A 23,892-nucleotide genomic window follows, 5' to 3' on the forward strand; every position below is an offset into this window, starting at 1 on the left:
GTCTCACCAAGTCCCTGTACAACTGCAGTAGAACCTCCCTGCTCCTATACTCAAATCATTTTGCTATGAATGCTAACATACCATTCTCTTTCTTCACTGCCTGCTGCACCTGCATGCCTACTTTCAATGACTGGTGTACCATGACACCCAGGTCTCGTTGCATCTCCCCTTTTCCTAATCGGCCACCATTCAGATAATAGTCTACTTTCCTGTTTTTGCCACCAAAGTGGATAACCTCACATTTATCCACATTATACTGCATCTGCCATGCATTTGCCCACTCACCCAACCTATCCAAGTCACCTTGCAGTCTCCTAGCATCCTCCTCACAGCTAACACTGCCCCCCAGCTTCGTGTCATCCGCAAACTTGGAGATGTTGCATTCAATTCCCTCGTCCAAATCATTAATATATATTGTAAATAGCTGGGGTCCCAGCACTGAGCCTTGCGGTACCCCACTGGTCACTGCCTGCCATTGTGAAAAGGACCCGTTTACTCCTACTCTTTGCTTCCTGTCTGCCAGCCAGTTCTCTATCCACATCAATACTGTACCCCCAGTACCGTGTGCTTTAAGTTTGTATACTAATCTCTTATGTGGGACCTTGTCGAAAGCCTTCTGAAAGTCCAGATATAACACATCCACTGGTTCTCCCTTATCCACTCTACTAGTTACATCCTTGAAAAATTCTATAAGATTCGTCAGACATGATTTGCCTTTCATAAATCCATGCTGACTTTGTCCAATGATTTCACCACTTTCCAAATGTGCTGCTATCCCATCTTTAATAACTGATTCTAGCAGTTTCCCCACTACCGATGTTAGACTAACTGGTCTGTAATTCCCCGTTTTCTCTCTCCCTTCCTTTTTAAAAAGTGGGGTTACATTAGCTACCCTCCAATCCTCAGGAACTACTCCAGAATGTAAATAGTTTTGAAAAATTATCACTAATGCATCCACTATTTCTGGGGCTTAAGTACTCTGGGATGCAGCCCATCTGGCCCTGGGGATTTATCGGCCTTTAATCCATTCAATTTACCTAACACCACTTCCCGGCTAACCTGGATTTCACTCAGTTCCTCCATCTCATTTGACCCCCGGTCCCCTGCTATTTCCGGCAGATTATTTATGTCTTCCTTAGTGAAGACAGAACCAAAGTAATTATTCAATTTGTCTGCCATGCCTTTGTTCCCCATGATCAATTCACCTGTTTCTGACTGCAATGGACCTACATTTGTTTTAACTAATCTTTTTCTCTTCACATATTTAAAAAAACTTTTGCGATCAGTTTTTATGTTCCCTGCCAGTTTTCTTTCATAATCTATTTTCCCTTTCCTAATTAAGCCCTTTGTCCTCCTCTGCTGGACTCTGAATTTCTCCCAGTCCTCTGGTAGGCTGCTTTTTCTGGCTAATTTGTACGCTTCATCTTTTGTTTTGATACTATCCCTGATTTCCCTTGTTATCCACGGATGCACCACCTTCCCTGATTTATTATTTTGCCAAACTGGGATGAACAATTGTTGTAGTTCATCCATGCAGTCTTTAAATGCCTTCAATTGCATATCCAGGAGAAGATGGAGATACACCTTCCCTCCCCCCTCCCCTCTCCCCCCCCCCCACCCACCTATCCCTGGCATCGGGTTTAAATTTGTGTTTAACCATTCTGTTGTTGCAGAAATTCAATGAAAGGCAACCATGTCTTGAGAAATTGATCTGCTTTTTCAGCCAAGACAAGGCTAATGTTTTCTAAATGTATTGTCTCGGACATATCAGTAATCCACATCTTCACTGTGGGAATTGTTGTCTTTTTCCAAAATTTGAGTATTAGTTTTTTCGCCGTTATTAGGCCGTAATTGAGGAAACGTCTTTGAAATATTGTTAGCTTAGAACAGGCCTCTGACATACCTAATGTGATCAGTTTTATATCTGGTTCCAATTTAATTGTAAGTATTTTTGAGAAGATATCAAATATTCCCTTCCAGAAGTTTTTATAACTTTATACAGGAAGCAAAAGAATGGGTTATAGTCGCATCTTGGAGGTGGCACTTATCACAAATAGGAGAGACATTTGGGAAGATCTTGTTCAATTTGGTCTTTGAATAGTAGTCAATGCAGTTTTTAAATTGTATCAGGGAGTGCCTGACATTGAGAGAGCAGTAGTGTATGTATAGTAGGCTTTCTTCCCAGATATCCTTTGAAATTAATTAACCCAATTTGTCTTCCCATGCTCGCCTACGCATCTCAGAAGGGGTATGTGCAATTAAAAGAGTGTTGTAAATGTAGGATATTAACTTGCTTGTATCGACATGTCTATTCATACATTCGTCTAGTATATCTGGACCCATAAAATGACAGTCTTGTGTATATGTTTTCACATAGTCTCAGATTTGAAGATATCTAAAAAGATTGCTTGCTTTCAAATGATATTTCTCCTGTAGTACTTGAAACAAAAGGAAAATCCCCTTCTCGTAGAGATCTCCCACCATTTTCATTCCTGAGTTTTTCCATTGTGCAAATGCCTTATCTAAAGTAGACGGTTTAAACGAGGGATTGTTAGCGATTGGTAAAAGGAGAGAGAAATTTTCAGTTTGAGACTTAATTTCAACTGTTTCCAAATGCGTAGGGTATTGTGTATTATCGGATTTTGCTCATACATTGATTTATTCAGATGTGTTGGAGAAAGAAGAATCGCGCCTATATTCAAAGGCAAACAATCTTCCCTCGCCATTTTTAACCAATTTACCTGCTGACATGTATCATCCATCCAGTAAATTAAGTTTTTAATATTAGTCACCCAGTAGTAGAAAAGGAAATTAGGGATTGCTAATCCTCCATTTTCTTTAGATTTACACAAATGTCTTTTATGTATTCCATGGGTTTTATAGTTTCAAATGAAATTTGTGATAACAGAGTCAATTTAAAAAAAAACTTTTGGGTAGATATATCGGTATTGATTGAAATAGGTATAGGAGTTGTGGAAGGAAAATCATCTTTATGGCATTTACTCTACCTATAAGGGAAATAGGGAGTTTTTTCCAGAATTGAATGAGGGCATTTAATTTAGTAATTAATGGTGGGAAATTTGTTTGAAATAGGGAGGTGTATTTTCTAGTCACGTAGACTCCAAGGTATCTAAATTTTTCAGTAACAATTCTAAAAGGAAATTTTTGGAGTTGTGAAGGGTCTTGAGCTTTTATTGGCATAATTTCACTTTTATTCCAGTTTATTCTTTACCCTGAAAAGGAACCAAATTGTTCTATAAGGTTTAATACATTTGGGATACTAATTTGGGAATTGGTGATGTGTAAGAGTACATCGTCTGCATATAATGAAATCTTGTTATTGGTATGTTTAGTATTGTATCCATGAATACCCGAATGTACTCTGATGTTTTCTGCTAAGGGTTCTATGGCTAAGGCAAATAACATTGGTGAAAGGGCACATCCTTGTCTATTACCCCTGGATAATTGAAATTAAGGTGACAGAATTTGATTAGTCAATATTCTGGCTGTCGGGTTGTTATATAACAGCTTTACCCATGAAATGAAATTTTCTCCTAGTTGGAATTTTTCCAACACTGTAAAGAGATAGGCCCATTCTACTTGGTCAAACGCTTTTTCTGCATCTAAAGAAGTAATTGTTAAATCTTCATTTATCGTTCTGTGTGAATAAATTATATTAAACAGGCGTCTCAAATTATGAAACAAATGTCGCTTAGGTATAAACCCAGTTTGGTCTGGATGTATTAATTTACTAATGTACTGACAGTCTTCTTGCCAAAGCCTTGGCTAATATTTTCTGCTCTGTATTTAGAAGAGCTATTGCTCTATATGATCCAGGCTCTTCAAGATGTTTATCTTGTTGAGGTATTAATGTAATGGTTGATTCAGCAAGAGCTTGTGGTAATGTCTGTTCTTTAAAAGCATGTATATAAAGGGATTGTAAACGTGGGGAAATTAAATCATTGAATTTTTTGTAGAATTCATTACTGAACCCATCTGAACCTGACGTTTTCCCACTTTTCAGTGATTTGATGGTCCCTTCAATATCTTTTATTGTAATCTTAGCACCTAATTCTTCTCGTTCCTCATTAAGTGATGGGAGGTTGCAATTGTCAAGAAATGTTTTGATCTTTGCAGAGTCGGCTGATGTTTTTGATGCATATAGATTTTGATAGAATTTTAGGAATCTTTCATTAATGTCTTTGGGAAGTGTAAGCAGCTCACCCTTTTCTGATCTAATTTTTTGAATACTATGATCTTTTTCCATTTTTCTCAGTTGGCGTGCCAGAAGTTTGTGCGGTTTATCACCAAATTCGAAATTAGTTTGCTTAGTGTATTGAAATATCTTAATGACTTTTGCCGAGAGGATCTGATTTAATTTAAATTTTAATGCTGCTATCTTATTATGTTTAACAGTAGTTGGATCAATCGCATTTTCCGAGGAGCTGTTGTTCTAATTCCAGTTGTTCTAATTCCAATTGTTCCAACCTGTTTTTAAAATTTTGAAAAGCTTGGTACGAGATAATGCAGCCTCTGATAAAGGCCTTGAAAGATTCCCACAATAATGTAGCCGAAATACCGGTGTGTCGTTTGTCTCATAGAATAACTCCATCTGTTGCTTCAAGTAGTCACAACCACTTGGTTCAGTTAGTATTTGTGGATTAAATCTTCAGAAGGGTTTTTTATTATGCATTCCTTCTAGTTTTAAGGAAAAGGTTAATGGACAATGGTCAGAAATGATGTTATTGTGGTATTTGGGATTGAATGGAAATGGGATAAGTTTTGAATCCACCAGAAAATAATCAATTCGTGTATACGTTTTGTGAACACTTGAATAAAAAGAGTATTCTCTTCCGGATGGGTTGGCAATCCTCCATACATTGGTTATGTTTGTGTTTTTTATGTAAGTATTTAAAAGTTCACTGGATTTTGATTTTGAAGTGTTTCTCCTTTGCTGTGAAGATTTATCCAACTATGGACCTAATACACAATTTAGATCTCCAATTATCAGATTCTGCTGACAGGAGTGAAATTATATTAAATATTTTATTAAAAAATTGTGGGTTATCGAAATTAGGAGCATAGATGTTCACCATAGTAAGTGGGGTTGAGTGTAGTTCTCCAAATATTATAATGTACCTACCTTCCTTATCGGCTATAGTGGATTTGTGTTTAAATGGTGTACCTTTGCGAATTAGGATTGCAGTGCCTCTTGCTTTGGAAGGAAAAGTAGAGTGATATAATTGACCAATCCAGCTGTTATGAGCTCCATTTTTGAGATGCGTCTCCTGTAAAAATATTATGTCAGTATTAATAGATTTTAAATGGGCTAAAACCTTGCCCCTTTTAATTGGCTCATTAACGCCCCTGACGTTCCAACTACAAAATGTAATTGCATAGACAAAGTAGCCTCTCTCTCTCTGCCTCCCTCTGCCTCCCACCACCTTTCCACACATTCCGGTGCAATCTCTAAACTTCCCCAAAACTTACCACAATTTGCTCAATACCTCCCAACACTTACTCAACCCCTCTCTCTCTCTTTACCTCTCCCTGCCCCTCTCGCCTTTCCCCATCCCTCCCTACACTCCCCAAGCTTTCCACAACTTCCTCTAACTACTTCTCACTTACAATGACTCTCCCTAGCGCGCCCTCTCCCTCCCTCTACCACTAACTCTCTACTACTCTACCCCTACCCCCTCCCCTTCTCTGCCATGCCCCCTCTTAACATAGAAACATAGAAAGTAGGTGCGAGAGTAGACCACCAGGTCCGTCGAGCCCGCACCGCCATTCGCTCATGGCTGAACACTAAACAGACACACTTACCCACAAACAGTAGACACAAGACACAGAACACAAGACACTACCCTCCCCTTTATACCGCTATCACCCCTCTCCACCCCAAGAACCTCGTGATCTCCTGGGGGAGGCAAAAAACCGGATAAAAACCCAGGTCCAATTCGGGAAAAAAATCCGGGAAATTCCTCTCCGACCCCAATCCAGGCGATCGACACTTGTCCAGGAGATCACTCAGGTCTTACTATACTAACCATACCTAGGTCCATATCCCTGCCCTCTCCCCGTAGCCCCTTATCCCCTTGGCAGCTAAAAAACCATCTATTTTAGTCTTAAATATATTTAAAGTTTCTGCTTCCACTGCTCCCTGGGGCAGTGAATTCCATAAATTAACCACCCTCTGGGTGAAGAAGTTCTTCCTCATCTCAGTTTTAAAAGAGCCCCCCCTTATTCTGCAACTATGTCCTCTAGTTCTAGTTTCCCCGATCATTGGGAACATCCTCGGTGCATCCACCCGATCAAGGCCCCTCACGATCTTATATGTTTCAATGAGATCGCCTCTCATTCTTCTAAACTCCAAAGAGTAGAGTTCCAGCCTACTTAACCTTTCCTCATATGTCAATCCCCTCATTGCAGGAATTAATCTTGTAAACCTTCGCTGCACTGCCTCCAGGGCTAGTACATCCTTTCTTAAGTATGGACCCCAGAACTGTACACAGTATTCCAAATGTGGTCTCACTAATACTGTGTACAGCTGCAGCAAGACCTCCGTGTTTTTATACTCAATCCCCCTAGCAATAAAGGCCAAAACTCCATTGGCCTTCCTGATTGCTTGCTGCACCTGCATACTAACTTTTAGTGATTCATGTACTACTACCCCTAGATCCCTTTGCGTTGCATTACAACGCAGCTCCTCCTCATTTAGAAAATAACTTGCCCTATCATTTTTTTTCCCAAAGTGAATGACTTCACATTTATTAGTATTAAATTTCATCTGCCAAGTTGTTGCCCACTCACCTAGCTTATCTATATCCTTTTGCAGACTCTTCCTATCCTCCTCATCCCCTACTTTTCCTCCCATTTTTGTATCGTCCGCAAATTTTGATATATTACACTTGGTTCCCTCCTCCAAATCATTTATATAAATTGTGAACAACTGGGGTCCCAGCACCGACCCTTGCGGAACCCCGCTAGTTACCGGTTGCCATCCCGAGTATGAACCATTTATCCCCACTCTCTGCTTCCTATTTGTTAGCCAATCCTCTACCCATGCTAATATATTACCCCCAATCCCATAATTTTTTATTTTTAGCAATAGTCTCTTATGTGGCACCTTGTCAAAAGCCTTTTGGAAGTCCAAGTATACCACATCCACCGGTTCCCCTTTATCCACCCGGGTTGTTACTTCCTCAAAGAATTCGAGCAGATTCGTTAAACAGGACTTCCCCTTCACAAAACCATGCTGGTTCTGTCCGATGAAGTCATGTTTATCCAAGTGCCCCGTTAGTGTTTCTTTAATAATTGTCTCTAACATTTTACCCACCACCGATGTTAGACTAACCGGTCTATAGTTACCCGCCTTCTGTTTACTTCCTTTTTTAAATATAGGTGTTACATTGGCCATTTTCCAATCCACTGGGACCGTTCCTGCCTCCAGGGAGTTTTGGAAAATTATCACCAATGCATCCACAATCCCCACCGCTATCTCCCTCAAGACCCTTGGATGTAATCCATCAGGCCCAGGGGATTTATCCTCCTTCAGTCTCATTAATTTCCCTAATACCACCTCCTTGGTGATCTTAATAGTATTTAGCTCCTCCATTCCTACCGCCCCCTGTTTATCCAGCGTTGGAATATTTTTTGTGTCTTCTATGGTGAAGACTGATACAAAATACTCGTTTAATGCCTTTGCCATTTCCATGTTCCCCACCAACAACTCTCCAGTCTCACCCTCCAATGGACCAACGTTCACCTTAGCCACCCTTTTTCTTTTTATATAGCTATAAAAACTCTTACTATTAGTTTTTATGTTGTTCGCTAAATTCCTTTCATAGTCTATTTTCCCCGTCTTAATTAATCTCTTAGTTATTTTTTGCTGACCTTTAAATGCTTCCCAATCCTCTACCCTCCCACTATCTCTGGCTACCTTATATGCCCTTGCCTTCAGCCGAATACTATCCTTTATAGTTTTACTGAGCCATGGCTGACTGTTCTTACCCTTACCCCTTTTTTTCTTCATAGGAATAAATTTTTCTTGAAGGTTATACAGTATACCCTTAAACGTACACCACTGCTCATGTACCGTCTTATTCTTGAGTCTGCTATCCCAGTCAACTTTGATCAGCTCAGTCCTCATACCTTCATAATCCCCCTTATTTAGACTAAGCACCCTAGCCTGAGTTTCAACCTGCTCCCCTTCTATTTGAATATGGAATTCGACCATATTGTGGTCACTTGTTCCCAACGAGTCCCTAACTATGACATTTTTAATTAATCCTGCTTCATTACACAGGACCAGATCCAAGATTGCCTCCCCCCTTGTCGGTTCTGTGACATACTGTTCTAGGAACCCGTCTCTAATACATTCTATAAACTCTTCCTCTAGTCTACCCTGCCCAGTTTGGTTTGACCAATTAATATGAAAATTGAAGTCCCCCATGATTACAGCAGTTCCCTTTTTACATGCGTCAACTCTTGCTCTGTCATGCAATCTGTTAAGTTCTCTGTTTGACATATTAACCGACTTTGTATCGGCAACTTTATAACAGCATATTAAGTATAAACACAATATAAATGCATACAATAAATTTGGTAGTTAAATATTGGATATTAGATTAATATACGAAACTTATTGCGTAACTTTCTAATATTAGTATGTTAAGCTATTAACCGATTCAAAGTCGGTGAGCTTGTGGCAGTTTGTTGATTACAAATGTAGTTTACATAGTCAAAGCAACCTCTCTCTTTCTCTCCCTCCCTCTCTGCCTCCCACCACCTTTCCCACACATTCCAATTCAATCTCTGAAACTTTCCCCAGACTTGCCAAGACTTGCTCAATACTTTCCGGCATGTACCTACACCCTCTCTCTCTTCCTCCCTCTCCCTGTCCCTCTCATCTACCCCCATCGCTCCCCAGTTCCCCCAAACTTTCCAGAACTTCCTCTAACCAACTCTCACTTACATTAACTCTCTCTGACACTACTTCACTCCCTCTCCCTCTCTCTCTCTCTCTCTCTCTACAACTCTTCCCCTACCCCTCCCCTTCTCTGCCTTCCTCTCTCTCTGTCTTACGGTTTGACGTATTAACCGACTCTGTGTCGGCAATCTTATAACAGCATATTAAATATAAACACAGTATAAATGAATTATAAGCCCGATATAAACCCTAACCCTCTTTATAACCACTGTATGTGGATACAGTTGGAATGAATTAAAGACACAGTATGAATTCAGTGTAAATACAGTATGGTCCTCTTGGTTGGCATCATGACATAAACTCGATAAGACAATTACTTATCCTTGACGGAATCCGCAGTATCTTGGGCAAACTTGAATGCTTTATCCGGATCGGTAAAGAGGTGTTCAGTCGCTTTATATGTAACTCTCTGTTTGGCTGGATACAGTAGACTGTATCTGAGGTCTGGTATGTCCCTCAGAATGACTCTCGACTTGGTAAAGAGTGCTCTTTTCTTGACGACTTCGGCTGGATAATCTCTGAAGATACGTATGTTGTCCCTTTCAAAGGTCAGATTTCTGTTGTTGGCAACTTTCTTCATGATGTCTTCTAAAACATAGGAATGATGCAGAATCAGCTGCCTTGTTTGAGCTGTCCTGGTCGGGCTCTCAGAGCTCTGTGCGCCCAATCCAGTTTGGGTTTTTCATCCAGGTTAAGTACATCTTGGAGTAATCTGGAACATCCAGGTTCAGGAACAGCTTCTTCCCCACAGCTATCAGGCTATTAATCTCGCCATAAAACAAACTCTGAACAATAACAGCCTATGGCACTTTATCTGTTTATATATTGTGTATATATATGGTCTATGGTATATAGACACACTGAACTTTTATCTCCTGTTCCGTATTATGCTTACATATTCTGTTGTGCTGCAGCAAGCAAGAATTTCATTGTCCTATCTGGAACGCATGACAATAAACTTGACTTGACTCTTGAATCACGCTGTATTAACATACAGTCACAATTCAAACTACAATTGCAATGGCAGTATCTAACACACAAACACTCTAAATTAACAATATTAACTATACATTATCTCTTTATCAAATCTATTTAATAATTTTATTAATATACAATAGCCAGTGCCCTCAATATGAAAGCCCAGAATAGATCAAAACGGATCTCTATACAATAAGCAGTGTCCTTCAATATGAAGCCCTGAATTTGGTGAAATTTGGATTGAAAATTTTAAAATTTAAACCACCGTAACCACTGTTCCGAATAATAGACGCCTCCCAATCCCTTCTCAGTGTTGTTTTAAAGTATTCTCAGCCAATCTATACTACAACACTGAGTTCCCAGTACTGTTCCGAAGTTCTTAAACTTGTCTGAAGTTCTTAAACAGCACACAGGCAGGGACTCAAACCCCTTAGGCAACTCCTTCCCACCTGTTAAATACTGGTCCTCAGCACGTCTCCACTTCGTGCTGGTCTTCGATGCTGATTTTAAAGTGTTTCTTTCCAATCGCACACTCAGCACCAATGCAGTACTTACTTCTCTTTGTACTGTACCTACTCATCCCTGTCTATGAAGATATCTCGTAACTCGAAATTTGTATCCCAGCCTGAGTGGAGCCTCCAACCCCTCAAATATATCGGGCTAACTCAATGGTACCCGATTGCAACAGCTGTTGACTAACTAAGGTGTGGGTCCTCAAACCCACTAGAGAAAAACCTTGTGAGCCTAACCCCCACTATCCACCCTTAGGCAGGGACTCGAACCCTTGCCCTCAGTGCTTGCCAGACTACTATTCTTTTCGATCTCGTCGGGAATCCAAACTCAAGCACACAAATGATCGATTCGTCCTAGATCAGCGGAGCGGGGAAAACTGAGGTGAAAGTCGCACCGTGGCGCCGATTTCTCCTCTCACAACCTGAAACAACTCAATTCCCTGACCGCAAATTTATGTTTGGCACTCCGTTGAGATCCCGGACGAACCCCCAATGTAGTTCCTTTCCTAATCTTACCCTGTTAGTCTGGTTCAGTAAAACACTGAATACAAGCACTGGATCAACTAACTTTATTTTTCCAACACAAACACACTACCTACACGATACCTAATTTTACTTTGGAGTCACGTGAGTGATTCTGTGAAGAAGCCCCGCCAGTCTGCATGCGTATCATTACGTCATCCGCACTGTCGAAGCACCGGACTGGCAGGCAACTCATTCCTGCCAGCGGGATAAAAGCCACTCAAAAACAAGCCCGTGAATCGGGCCAGGAGGATACACCTCCCAATAAAAACAACGTATGTGGACGTCTGGTAAGATGGAGCACCAGATAGAAGGGATGCTCCATCACGACAGGCTCCAGGAGGAGCTTCATACCCAAGAGCTCACCCCAAGGGCCGTGGCAGCAGCTTCAGGTAAGGGCTGTATAGAGAAAATCAGCTCCAGGAACAGGAGCTTTATATCCATGGGTCCTCTTGAGGGACCATGGCAGCAGCACCTGTACACGGGCTACATAATGTCTCCCTCATGAAGGAGGTTGAGCCTACCAGGGCAGTTCTGACTCTGAGGTTGGAGGTATTGGAAAACATACGCCAAGGCATAAAACCAAGAAAGCTGTTTGAGCGCAGCTCCCGCATGATTTGCTCCAGCAAAAGGAGCTTTATATTCTGAGATTGGAGGTATTGGAAAACATAGCCCAAGGCATAAAGCCAAGAAAGGCTGTTTGAGCGCAGCTCCAGCATGACATGCTCCAGCTAAGGAGCTTTATATATCCTGAGACTGGAGGTATTGGAAAACATAGCCCAAGGCATAAAGCCAAAAAAGGTTGTTTGAGCGCAGCTCCAGCATGATATGCTCCAGCAAAAGGAGCTTTATATTCAAAGGTCTCTTTGGGAAACTCTGGTTGCAGCACCTGGTCATGGCTGTCCAAATAATCCTCTCGCTATGAAAGAGAGTACCAGTGGTCAATGTAACCAACTTCAAAATTCTAAAAAGCATGTCTGTGGAACGTACTGGAATAAATGCGTATGGATACAAGGGAATCCTCGCAAACGAAGGAGGAAAATACCCGGAAGGGGCTAGAGTTCCCCTCATGCTATAAATGATGGGAATAAATAACGCTTCAGGGGTGACATTAAAATAAGCCGCTGAACTTTCTCTTCAGGTAAAACCTATTCAACAGGTAAAAACCTGGATAAAGAAGCAAAGCTGTCGGACCAATTGAGGTACCATTAAAGAGCAAAGCTTCATCGTTGCGGCAACAACACACCCCACGCCTTCGTTGACAGTAAACAGTTCACTGAAGTTGGTGGCAGCATGAAAGTTGGACAGAGGTCTTAAAATCCGAGACCCAAGTCGGGCTCAGGGAAAATATGGGACCATCTACAAGTTGGCAATAATTACACTTGTTTGTACTAATGATAATGATAACATGTGTTTAGTTTATGTGTTGTACGAAAATAGCATTTTCCCTTGATAAGGATGAAAGGGGTTCTAGTGGCCTTACAACACACAAATGGATGGGATCTAACCATGTAAAGCTGCACAATGCTAAGGTTCCAAGCACAGAAATTGGGCCAGATTTGTCTTTCAGGGCAGGCTCAGTATTATGGCCAGGAATGGCTTTCGGGACTAGCTCGGAAAACGGGCCAGAATTGTAGCTCGAGCAGGTACCGAATTCACAGGCGTGACCTGTCCATTGTGGAAAAGATGCAGAATGTCGTTTACTTCACATCTGATTTCCTTAAGATGCTCCCATCTACAGAGATCATCGGAGACATTTTGAAAATTATCTGGATAAAGCAATAATAAACATTGCAAAATGGGTTACCTTCAGTTCCCAGGTTATTTACCACTTTACTAAAACCAATGCTTGGACTGCTCAGAGCTTAAAAACATTTGTTAGGTCTGAAGGATAGTCTAAAGCGGCCTTTTCACGGGGCGACTTGACGCAAGAGTTAACCAGAGTTTAACATCGTGGGAACCTCGTGCAATAACAGTACGGCATTCATGGACCACCGTGGACCACCGTAGCGCTAACGGCAGGTAGTCGTGTAACTTGGTCACTCGGGAGAAAATTCAAGAAAGTTTGAATTTCTCCAAGAGTGACTTGTACACTTGTGGTTGAGCATTGCAACATTGTATGAACATAGTGGCCAGTGCGATATCCGTAATAACTCTTGCGGGTACCGTGGGAACTCCTGCGAACGGTGAACCCGGAAGCTGGACAGAGGGGACAGAAGGTGAGTAAAAATTGTCTTCTGTGGGATTGAATTTAAAAAATAAATAAAAATAAAGATTTGCATCCGCATATGGACATCAACTTATTCATGAGTTATGTTAATGAGGTTCAAGAAAATAACTATAATCTTTAAAAGGGACTTTAAAAGGGATTTTACTGAAAGGTTACGCATTTTTATGGTCCGTGAGAAATTTTTCACATGTACTTCTTTGAGCGATACAGGTCGGAGTCCTCGCCGACTAGCGATCGATGCCTTTCCGAAGCAGGGTCCGGAACGCTACCAATCAATGTTCTCCAGAGACCCGTGTAAGGAGTGAACTGCACATGCTGGTTTAAACCGAAGACAGACACAAAACGCTGGAGTAACTCAGCGAGTCAAGCAGCATCTCTGGAGAAAAATAGCTGATGTTTCGGGACGAGACACATCTTCAGACTCAATTCCGATTAGGATATCTGAAGAAGGGTTCCGATTCGAATCGCCACCTATTCTTTTTCTCCAGAGATATCGAGACCCTTCTGATATGCTGCCTGTGGTCAATAAATGCGTAACCTTTCAGTAAAGTCCCTTTTAAAGTCCCTTTTAAAGATTATAGTCGAGGGAGAGGAGGGGGAGACAGATGGGGGTGTCTTCATTTACTGGCGGCGGGTGTCTGTCACTGAAACAGGCAGGTGAGATTTCACATCCACCTTGTGTGTGCCTCTCTCTCTCTCTCCCTCCCTCTTACACAGGCTGAGAGACTCTGCCTCTGTGAGTGTACGTCTCTTTCTCCCCCTCTCCCACACACAGTAAGACCGAGGTACTGTGCTCAGTCCATCTGTGTATCCCACATACACAGTAAAACATGTCTCCAAATGAGCCAATTCAACCAAGGGAGGATATTTATAGTGTGTGAAAAAAAAAGTTACATCATTTGTGTCACGTGTAGTTCACGATGTTCATTCAAGATTTAACGCGAAAGCTCGGGAGACGGACAAGTCACTCGCACAAATAACAGAAATGCCGAGTACCGTGGGAACTCTTTATCTACCCCCCGTTATATCGTGCGAGACTCGTGCTGGACCACGACCACTTCACTCTGGTGACATCTTGCGTCAACTCGCCCCGTGAAAAAGCCCCATAACGCTGTATGTGGTTAAAAACAACTGTTTCAGCCTCAAACTATGTTCAAGGGAATGAAGGTTACACCAATTAGATTTATTCATTATTGGGATTACTCTTAATTATTAATTAGCCTGTGACTCCGCCCTGGGATAAGAGATTGGAATTAATAGGAGCCTCGAACAATCTTGTTGTGATAAAACTGCCTTCAATTCATTAAGTATAATTGGACGATATATAGTGGCTGTAATTCAGCTGTGCAGAGTGGTACTCTCAAATGCCATGTAGGTCTTGAGACAGACCTTATGCTTTTACCAGCTGAAGCTACCAAGGTCATTATGGTAAACGAACAGTATTCAGCGTTGCTCCAGTAATCTGGTCAGTAAAATTCAGTTATATTATAACTGATGGGGCTCTAAGGTGGAAAATTATGAATGCCATCTAGTTCAGAGGCGGAGGAGACTTGCATCAATTAACAATTATTCAGTTCTTGGTATAAACTACCTATAGACACTGTGCATTCTATAGGCTAAAGGGTTATTGAGTGAATATGCATAATCTGCATGTTCAACGTCAAGTTGATACACTATGGTGGTGGCGTATGTTAGGCACATGAGTGCAATCAAGACAGAATATCCTGTAATAATTTACCTAATATACATTGGAATATCATCACGTATAATCAATGACAACACAAAATGGGTGTTGGATCACAGAGCATTTAATAAAATGATGGCTCGATGGAAAACCAAATTGATATGTTTGTTTCCAGGTTCATTTAACGGTTGCAAAATATGAGACATAACATAGGCCAAAAATACACTCTCGCTACAAGGAGAAAGAAGTTATGTTTGTCTCCCTTCATTTTGCCTCATTAGTCGGGTCTTGCAATAAAGTCAGCAAGATCCCGCTCTGGGTTGTCGTTCTGTCTGACTGACCTATGCAGCTATGCTTCCCGCTTTGTCGGGAATAATAATACAACCTTTCACGGTTATTCTTAACATAAAACTTGCTGGTTTAGCCTGTGGATCGTTTAATCTTACTATCAAACACAGTGGGTCCGATCCTTGTCTTTACTTGTTCAAGACCTTCAGCCTCGTGCAAATAGAACACCTCCAGAAGGTCAGCACGGTCCCAAGTGCTACCCCAAAAGATCGGCACACTCTCATATTCTCTCCCCTCTTTTATACCTTCACGGACCTTTGGCCTGAAACACATTGGGGTGGGGGGCGGGGGCACAACCCCTCCAAGCCAATCATCAATAAGGGTTACAAAATACATTAATTGACAGTTCCCTAACCCAATCAGAAAATCTATATATTACTAAAACTCTCATCTTGACCAATTCCTGTCTGCGGTGTAATTAAAGTTGCGCAAAAATGATCCCCCATAGTGCTACGATTTTTCGGCAACTTACTCGCCTTCCTCCTGTGCTGCAAGTCAAATAAGTTTTGTTCCGTTCGGTGAAATAGTACAAACGTTATGAAGGTTTTGAAGGTTCCCACTCCCCAACACCCCCACGCCCTCCCCCACAGTCCCCTCCCCGCCCACAGCCCCTCCCCCACACCCCTCCTCCCCCACCCCCCCCCCTTCCCCACACACCCCCTCCCCCACACACCTCTTCCCAGGCCCCAGACACTCTGGAGCCAAGATCCTCATGGTCTTTGCAGCCTTTGCAAAGGATGTCAAGCAGGCTCTGCAAAAGCAGAAACCCTCCATTTTGTCAGGCACCTAAAATGTCTAATATTATCAATATTCCAGGTCGGGGTCCTTCTGCAGACTGCTTGTGTGTGTGTGTGGGGTCGGGGGGGGGGGGGGGGGGGGGAGGGGGGAGAGAGAATGGTGGGGGGGGGGCTGTCAGGTAATAGGTTGTTATAGGTGTGAGGTCTTTGATAGGTTGGACAGAGATGAAAAGAGACTGCATGAGACAAAAAGAATGATGTTGTGAATTGTGACCAACTGGCTAGAGTTTTCGCAGATGTCTTCATCTTATGTCCATGGTCCGAGATCCCCGCATGTTTTAAAATGAAATACATAATACCCTAAACCAGCGCCAAGAAAGACAAAGTGACTCGCTTCAACGACTTCCGACTGGTGATATAAGTGCTTCAAGAGGTTGGTTATGACACAAACACCTGCCTCAGTAGTGATCTGGGCCCCACAGTAATTTGCCTATTGCCACAAGAAATTGACAGAAGATTTTATCTTGCTGGTGCTCTACTCTCTGCTGTACTACGTGGACAAATAGAATACATATATTGCACTTTGTTCATTGACTGTGTTTAACATCATCATTCGTTCCAAACTCATTGTCAAACTTGGGGGGTGGGAGATTGCAACATTCACGTTGTCCACCCTGTTTCAACGAATGCAATCAACCTGGCATGCACAAACAGAAGATCAAACAGAACACGTTGTCTTACAACTTTAGGCTGTGCAAACCATATGCAAGAAGAAAAAGTCAAACTTGGAACTGAATGCATCTCTGCTCTGTCCTGGCCGCAGCACATTGATGCAATTGCAAAGAAAGTTCAATAATGCATCAACTGCCACAGGAGTTTGAGGATGTTCAGCATATTGCTGAATACTCTTTAGCAAACCTCTACAGGCATATGGTAGAGAACATATTGATTGGTTGCTTCACAGCCTAGTTCAGAAATTTGAATGCACAAGTATGAAGGAGGCTGCAGCAAGTGGTGGATATTGCCCAGTCCATTGTGATTATTGACATTTCCACCATCAAAAGGATCTACAGGAAGCATTGCCTCAAGAAGGCAGCTAATATCATTGAAGACCCACATCACCCTGGCCCTGCTCTATTCTCATTGCTACCATTGGTAAAAGGTATGAGCCTCATAACTGTTACCTCTAAATTCAAGAACAGATTTTTCTCATCAACCATCAGGCTCTTTAACCACCCTGCCCATCCCTAACCATAACACTAATTTGGCGCAAAACCACGATGAACCGTGCACTACTAAAAATGCGCTGTTCTTTGGCTTGCACTATCATGGTCTGATCATGCTTTTTAACATCTTCCACTTATTGAATGGGAGATTTTAAAAACATCTCTCTCTTCCATCTCTCTCTCTCTCGTTCCATTCCCTCTATCTCTCTCACTCTCCAATGGGCTATCTATCAATATATGACTAAAACCCTCATCTTGTGTGCGTGCGTGTGATCTGTTAGTGTATACCTGAAATTACGCCAAAACGGTACAGGATAGCGCTATAATCTTTGGCCCACCTTACTCAACATTGTCCTGTGGTGAGGTGTATCAAGTTTCGTTCAGATCGATGTTATATTTTACAAGTTATTCACATTTTATACTTTACAAAACCCCACTTTGACAAAAATCTCTTCCATCTGCACTGGCAGTTAGCAGCATATGACGTCACAATGGGATCTCCTTTACATAAACTGCCCATCAGCAGTGCTCCACCCCACAATGACATCACAATGGGACCTAATTTACATTTAAAAAACAGCAGCTTCCACCTCACAATGACGTCAAGGGTGGAAGGGAGGGAAGACGGGTTATGTAGGGATGGGGTGACTGAGTGTAGGGGAAAGGAGAGGAAGGGAGAGGTGAGGGGGAGGGAGTGCTGGGGGATGAGGGGAAATGAGCTGCACCTGCGCAGTTGTGGGCTATGGGTGAGTGGTGGAAATGTGTTGCATTGGGGGAACGGGTGAGTGGTGGAATATTGCGTTGGGGGAATGGGGGAATATTGCTTTGGGGGAACGGGGGCCCAACAGATTGTTGGTATATTTTACGTTATTCACATTTTAAACTTTAAAAAAATTAACTTTTCAGTTTAAAAAAATCAAACGTTTAATTTTAAAACTTGCCCTGCCCGTTACAATGTTAACAAATGACAGGACTCCCAGTGCAATAATAGATTTGTTACATTGTTGCAAGGAGAGGGAGGGAGGGCAGGAGGAGAGGGCAAGGATAGTTTGTTTTTATGTTATTTAAACATTGTGTTTAGTGGGGGAGTGGGATAGGGGAGAGGAGAGGAGTGGGAGAGCAGAGAGATAGAGCGAGAGGAGGGGAGAGGGGTTATGGAGGGAGGGAGTGACTGAGGGTAGTGGAAAGGAGAGGGAGGGAGAGGTGAGGGAGGGAGTGGGGAGAGGAGGAGGAAAGGGGAAAGAAGAGGGAGGGTGAAGAGGAGGGGGTGGGAGTGCTGGGGGATGAGTGGAAATGTGCCACATCTGCGCAGTTGGGGGCTATGGGTGAGTGGTGGAATATTGCATTGGGGGAATAGGTTGAGTTGGGGGAATGGGTGAGTGGTGGAATATTGCGTTGGGGGAACTGGGCCCAACGGGTCTCACTTGTATGTTACTAAAACTCTCACCTTGTTTGTTATTCTGTCTATCTGTCTGTCTGTCTGTCTGTCTGTCTGTCGGTCTGCCTGTCTCTATGTTTGTCACTGTGATTCTGAAATTACAGCAAAATGGTACAAGAAAGCACTAAATCTGCACTGGCAGTTAGCAGCGTATGACGTCACAATGGGATCTCATTTACATAAACTGCCCTTCAGCAGTGTTCCACCCCACAATGACGTCACAATGGGATCTCATTTGCATAAAAATCTTTTTAAAAAACAGCAGCTTCCACCTCACAATGACGTCAAGGGGGATAGGGAGGGGAGAGGGGATATGGAGGGAGGAAGGGAGTGACTGAGGGTAGGGGAAATGAGAGGGAGAGAGATGTGAGGGAGGTAGTGGGGAAGGGGAGGAGGAGAGGGTAAAGAGGGAGGATGAATAGGAGGGCGAGAAAGTTCTGGGGATGAAAGGGAATGGAGGAGGATAGGGGTAGGAAGAGGGATGGCGAGGCGCACTTGGGGAGGGTTGCTGTGACTTGCGTCACAACGAGGATCTCTGGTGTCACAACGGGAACCCATCAGCCATGCCTGCGCAGTTCGGGGCTATGGGTGAGTGGTGGAATATTGTGTTCGGGGACCATCCCTCCTGTGTGACGGACTCAACGGATCCCACTTGGTCTAGTAAGCTATAAAAAGAGAATGTTCTCATTTTGGGTGACCTTTCCGATTGGTCTGATTTTTCACCCTCCCCCTTCTGATTTCTCCCCTCCCTTTCCTGTCGCTTATTTTCAACTCCATTCTGTATCCATCCACGTAATAACACATTGGTGCAGCCCTTACCCTCTCCAAATCTGAATCTATCTGCCCTTCACCTCTCAATTATCACTTTTCTTGCTTATCAGACACTCACATGCACATTCCTCTGACACCTCTCTGCCCTTTCTTGATCTCTATCCATCACAGGAGACAGACTATTGACTGATGTCAACAATAAACCCACGACTCCCAGTTATCTGGACCACACCTCCTTCCACCCTGACTCTTGGAAAATGCTATCCCCTAACCATTTACTAACTATTTTAACTCATCTTCCCATTCCCACACTAACCTCTCTGTCCAGGGCCACCTCCATTGCCAGAGTGAGGCCACACACAAACTGGAGGAACAGTACCTCGTCGTCTGCTTGGGTAGCTCCAAATTTAGGAAAGTAAGCAAACCCCCTCCCCTTTCTCTCTCTCTCCTCCCTCCCCCCACCCCCACACTCACACCTATTTCTCCCTCCCCTACACATACATTCCTTCCTCTATCTTTACAATTTGTAACTCTGCAATAATTTTCCATGGCCCTCTATCTTTTCATCTCTTGGCTTCGTCCAATGGCTTCGTCCAATCAAAAGCTACCCTCTCCTGTACTTGCCAGGTTTTGTCCCAACCCTAGTTTCCCCCTCCGCATCACAATCATTGAAAAAGGGTTCAAAATTGAAATATCACATAGAAACATGGAAAATAGGTGCAGGAGGCCATTTGGCCCTTCGAGCTAACACCGCCATTCATTGTGATCATGGTGGATCGTCCCCTATCAATAACCCGTGCCTACATTTTCCCCATATCCCTTGACTCCACTAGCCCCTAGAGCTCTATCTAACTCTCTCTTAAATCCATCCAGTGATTTGGCCTCCACTGCCCTCTGTGGCAGGGAATTCTATAAATTCACAACTCTCTGGGTGAAAAAATTTTTCTCACCTCAGTCTTAAATGACCCCCCCTTTATTCTAAGACTGTGGCCCCTGGTTCTGGACTCGTCCAACATTGGGAACATTTTTCCTGCATCTAGCTTGTCCAGTCCTTTTATCTATAGTACTAAATGTCTGATCTTGACCGCTTTTGGCTCACTGTGCTGCAATTTCCGAGAGAACGTCGCCACCTACGGCCATCATTTTTGGCCACCTCGCTCAGAGTCCCCCTCCACCTTCCGGGACCAGAGGATATTTCCCATCGATGAAAACTCAGAGAGATATTAATGTTTTTTTTAAATTAGCCATTCTCTCTGCTGCCCCTGCTGGAGGGAGGTGGAGAGACTATAAAACCAGGAAGTGGTGTGCCTCACTCAGTCTCTGCAAGATGGAGGAAGCCAGAGGGTCACGTCTCTCTGAGCTCTGAATAACACTGAACACATGTCTACTCAACCGTGAGTGCCCTTAATGTGGTTTGAAAATGAAAATATGGTTGGTTTGAAGTAAAAATGCACTGCTAATGGTTGTTTGGGATGAAGTAAAAATGCACTGCTAATGGTTGTTTGGGTTGAAGTAAAAATGCACTGCTAATGGTTGTTTGGGTTGAAGTAAAATGCACTGCTAATGGTTGTTTGGGTTGAAGTAAAATGCACTGCTAATGGTTGTTTGGGTTGAAGTAAAAATGCACTGCTAATGGTTGTTTGGGTTGAAGTAAAAATGCACTGCTAATGGTTGTTTGGGTTGAAGTAAAAATGCACTGTTAATGGTTGTTTGGGTTGAAGTAAAAATGCACTGCTAATGGTTGTTTGGGTTGAAGTAAAAATGCACTGCTAATGGTTGTTTGGGTTGAAGTAAAAATGCACTGCCAATGGTTGTAATGCACTGCTAATGGTTGTTTGGGTTGAAGTAAAAATGCACTGCTAATGGTTGTTTGGGTTGAAGTAAAAATGCACTGCTAATGGTTGTTTGGGTTGAAGTAAAATGCACTGCTAATGGTTGTTTGGGTTGAAGTAAAAATGCACTGCTAATGGTTGTTTGGGTTGAAGTAAAAATGCACTGCTAATGGTTGTTTGGGTTGAAGTAAAAATGCACTGCTAATGGTTGTTTGGGTTGAAGTAAAAATGCACTGCTAATGGTTGTAATGCACTGCTAATGGTTGTTTGGGTTGAAGTAAAAATGCACTGCTAATGGTTGTTTGGGTTGAAGTAAAAATGCACTGCTAATAGTTGTTTGGGTTGAAGTAAAATGCACTGCTAATGGTTGTTTGGGTTGAAGTAAAAATGCACTGCTAATGGTTGTTTGGATTGAAGTAAAAATGCACTGCTAATGGTTGTTTGGGTTGAAGTAAAAATGCACTGCTAATGGTTGTTTGGGTTGAATTAAAAATGCACTGCCAATGGTTGTTTGGGTTGAAGTAAAAATGCACTGCTAATGGTTGTTTGGGTTGAAGTAAAAATGCACTGCTAATGGTTGTTTGGGTTGAAGTAAAAATGCACTGCAAATGGTTGTTTGGTTTGAAGTAAAATGCACTGCTAATGGTTGTTTGGGTTGAAGTAAAAATGCACTGCAAATGGTTGTTTGGTTTGAAGTAAAATGCACTGCTAATGGTTGTTTGGGTTGAAGTAAAAATGCACTGCTAATGGTTGTTTGGGTTGAAGTAAAAATGCACTGCTAATGGTTGTAATGCACTGCTAATGGTTGATTGGGTTGAAGTAAAATGCACTGCTAATGGTTGTTTGGGTTGAAGTAAAAATGCACTGCTAATGGTTGTTTGGGTTGAAGTAAAATGCACTGCTAATGGTTGTTTGGGTTGAAGTAAAAATGCACTGCTAATGGTTGTTTGGGTTGAAGTAAAAATGCACTGCTAATGGTTGTTTGGGTTGAAGTAAAAATGCACTGCCAATGGTTGTTTGGGTTGAAGTAAAAATGCACTGCTAATGTTTGTTTGGGTTGAAGTAAAAATGCACTGCTAATGGTTGTTTGGGTTGAAGTAAAAATGCACTGCCTGCAAATGGGCGGGTTTTGGATTGAAGTGAAAAGGCACTGCAAAAGGTTGTTTGTCTAAACTTGACAACTTCCTGTTTGCACTATATTGATTTTAGGTAAAATGCTACCACTTATGGCTGTGATTTTTGCCCATCTTACTCAGTCCCCCTCCGCTGATCAGGTGCAGAGGATTCTTCCCATCAATGAAAAATAAAAGTGTTATTAGTGTTTAAAAAATGTTGAGAAATCTCTCCTGTCAATCACGCCATGAAGGCCACACCTTTTCCGGTGGAAGGGGGAGGGATTATAAAACCCGGAAGTGTGGGTGTGGCTCAGTCTCTGCATGCTGGGGGAGGGAGAGGTCACAACTCTCTCTGAGCTATGAATCAACTGAACACACTGAATGTCTACTGAACTGTGAGTGTGGTGTTTTGTGTGGTTTTATGGTGGTATGGTGGTTTCACCCTGCTTGAAATGGTATGAAACTGCATTTGGATGTAGTGGCCTTGCACCCTGCATGAAATGGTATGAAACTGCACTTGAATTTGGTGGCCTTGCACCCTGCTTGAAGTGGTATGAAACTGCACTTGAATTTGGTAGTCTTGGACCCTGCTTGAAGTGGTTGGAAACTGCACTTGAATTCGGTGGCCTTGTGCCCTGCTTGAAGTGGTAGGAAACTGAGCCTGAATTTGGTGGCCTTGCACTCTGCTTGAAATGGAATTTCAAGGAATAATCATGAGTCAACTGCCAGCCCACCAGCCGTGAGTGAGCTGCCAGCACATCAGGTTTAAACTAAATAGTGGGGGAGAGGAGACAAATTGTAAATATAAGGATGGAGTTAAAGGGAAAGAGCGGATAGGAAAAATTAAGAAAAACACCAGAATTAACGGGACAGAAAGCTCACAAAGCGATAGGAGAGTATGGCCAAGCGAAATAGGAATCGATGTGAAAGGTGAGGTGAGTAATGGATTAAAAGTATTATATATGAATGCACGAAGTATAAGAAGTAAAGTGGATGAGCTTGAGGCTCAGTTAGAGATTGGTAAATATGACATTGTGGGGATTACAGAGACATGGCTGCAGGAGGATCGGGGCTGGGAACTGATTATTCAGGATTATATGTCCCATAGAAAGGACAGGCAGGTGGGTAGAGGAGGTGGGGTAGCTCTGTTGGTGAGGGATGAAATTCAGTCCCTTCTGAGGGGTGACATAGGGACTGACGATGTAGAGTCACTGTGGATAGAATTGAGGAATTGTAAAGGTAAGAAGACACTAATGGGAGTTATCTACAGACCCCCAAACAGTAGCCTGGATATAGGGTACAAGTTGCAGCAGGAGTTAAAATTGGCATGTAACAAAGGTAATGCCACTGTGGTTATGAGAGATTTCAATATGCAGGTAGACTGGGAAAATTTTGGTTCTCCACTCCAAGGAAGGGAGTTTGTAGAGTGCCTCCAAGATGGATTCTTAGTACTGCTTGTACTGGAGCCTACCAGAGAAAAGGCAATTTTGGATTTAGTGTTGTCTAATGA

At 42.5% G+C, this 23,892-nt stretch overlaps 1 pseudogene; it reads left to right on the plus strand.

Annotated features, from left to right (window-relative positions):
- Nucleotides 1–12,424: 12,424 nt before the first annotated feature.
- Nucleotides 12,425–12,566, plus strand: LOC116979454 (annotated as a pseudogene).
- The last annotated feature ends 11,326 nt before the right edge of the window (nt 12,567–23,892 follow it).

This window comes from Amblyraja radiata, chromosome 12 (assembly GCF_010909765.2).
Source record: "Amblyraja radiata isolate CabotCenter1 chromosome 12, sAmbRad1.1.pri, whole genome shotgun sequence".
Taxonomy (NCBI): Eukaryota; Metazoa; Chordata; class Chondrichthyes; order Rajiformes; family Rajidae; genus Amblyraja; species Amblyraja radiata.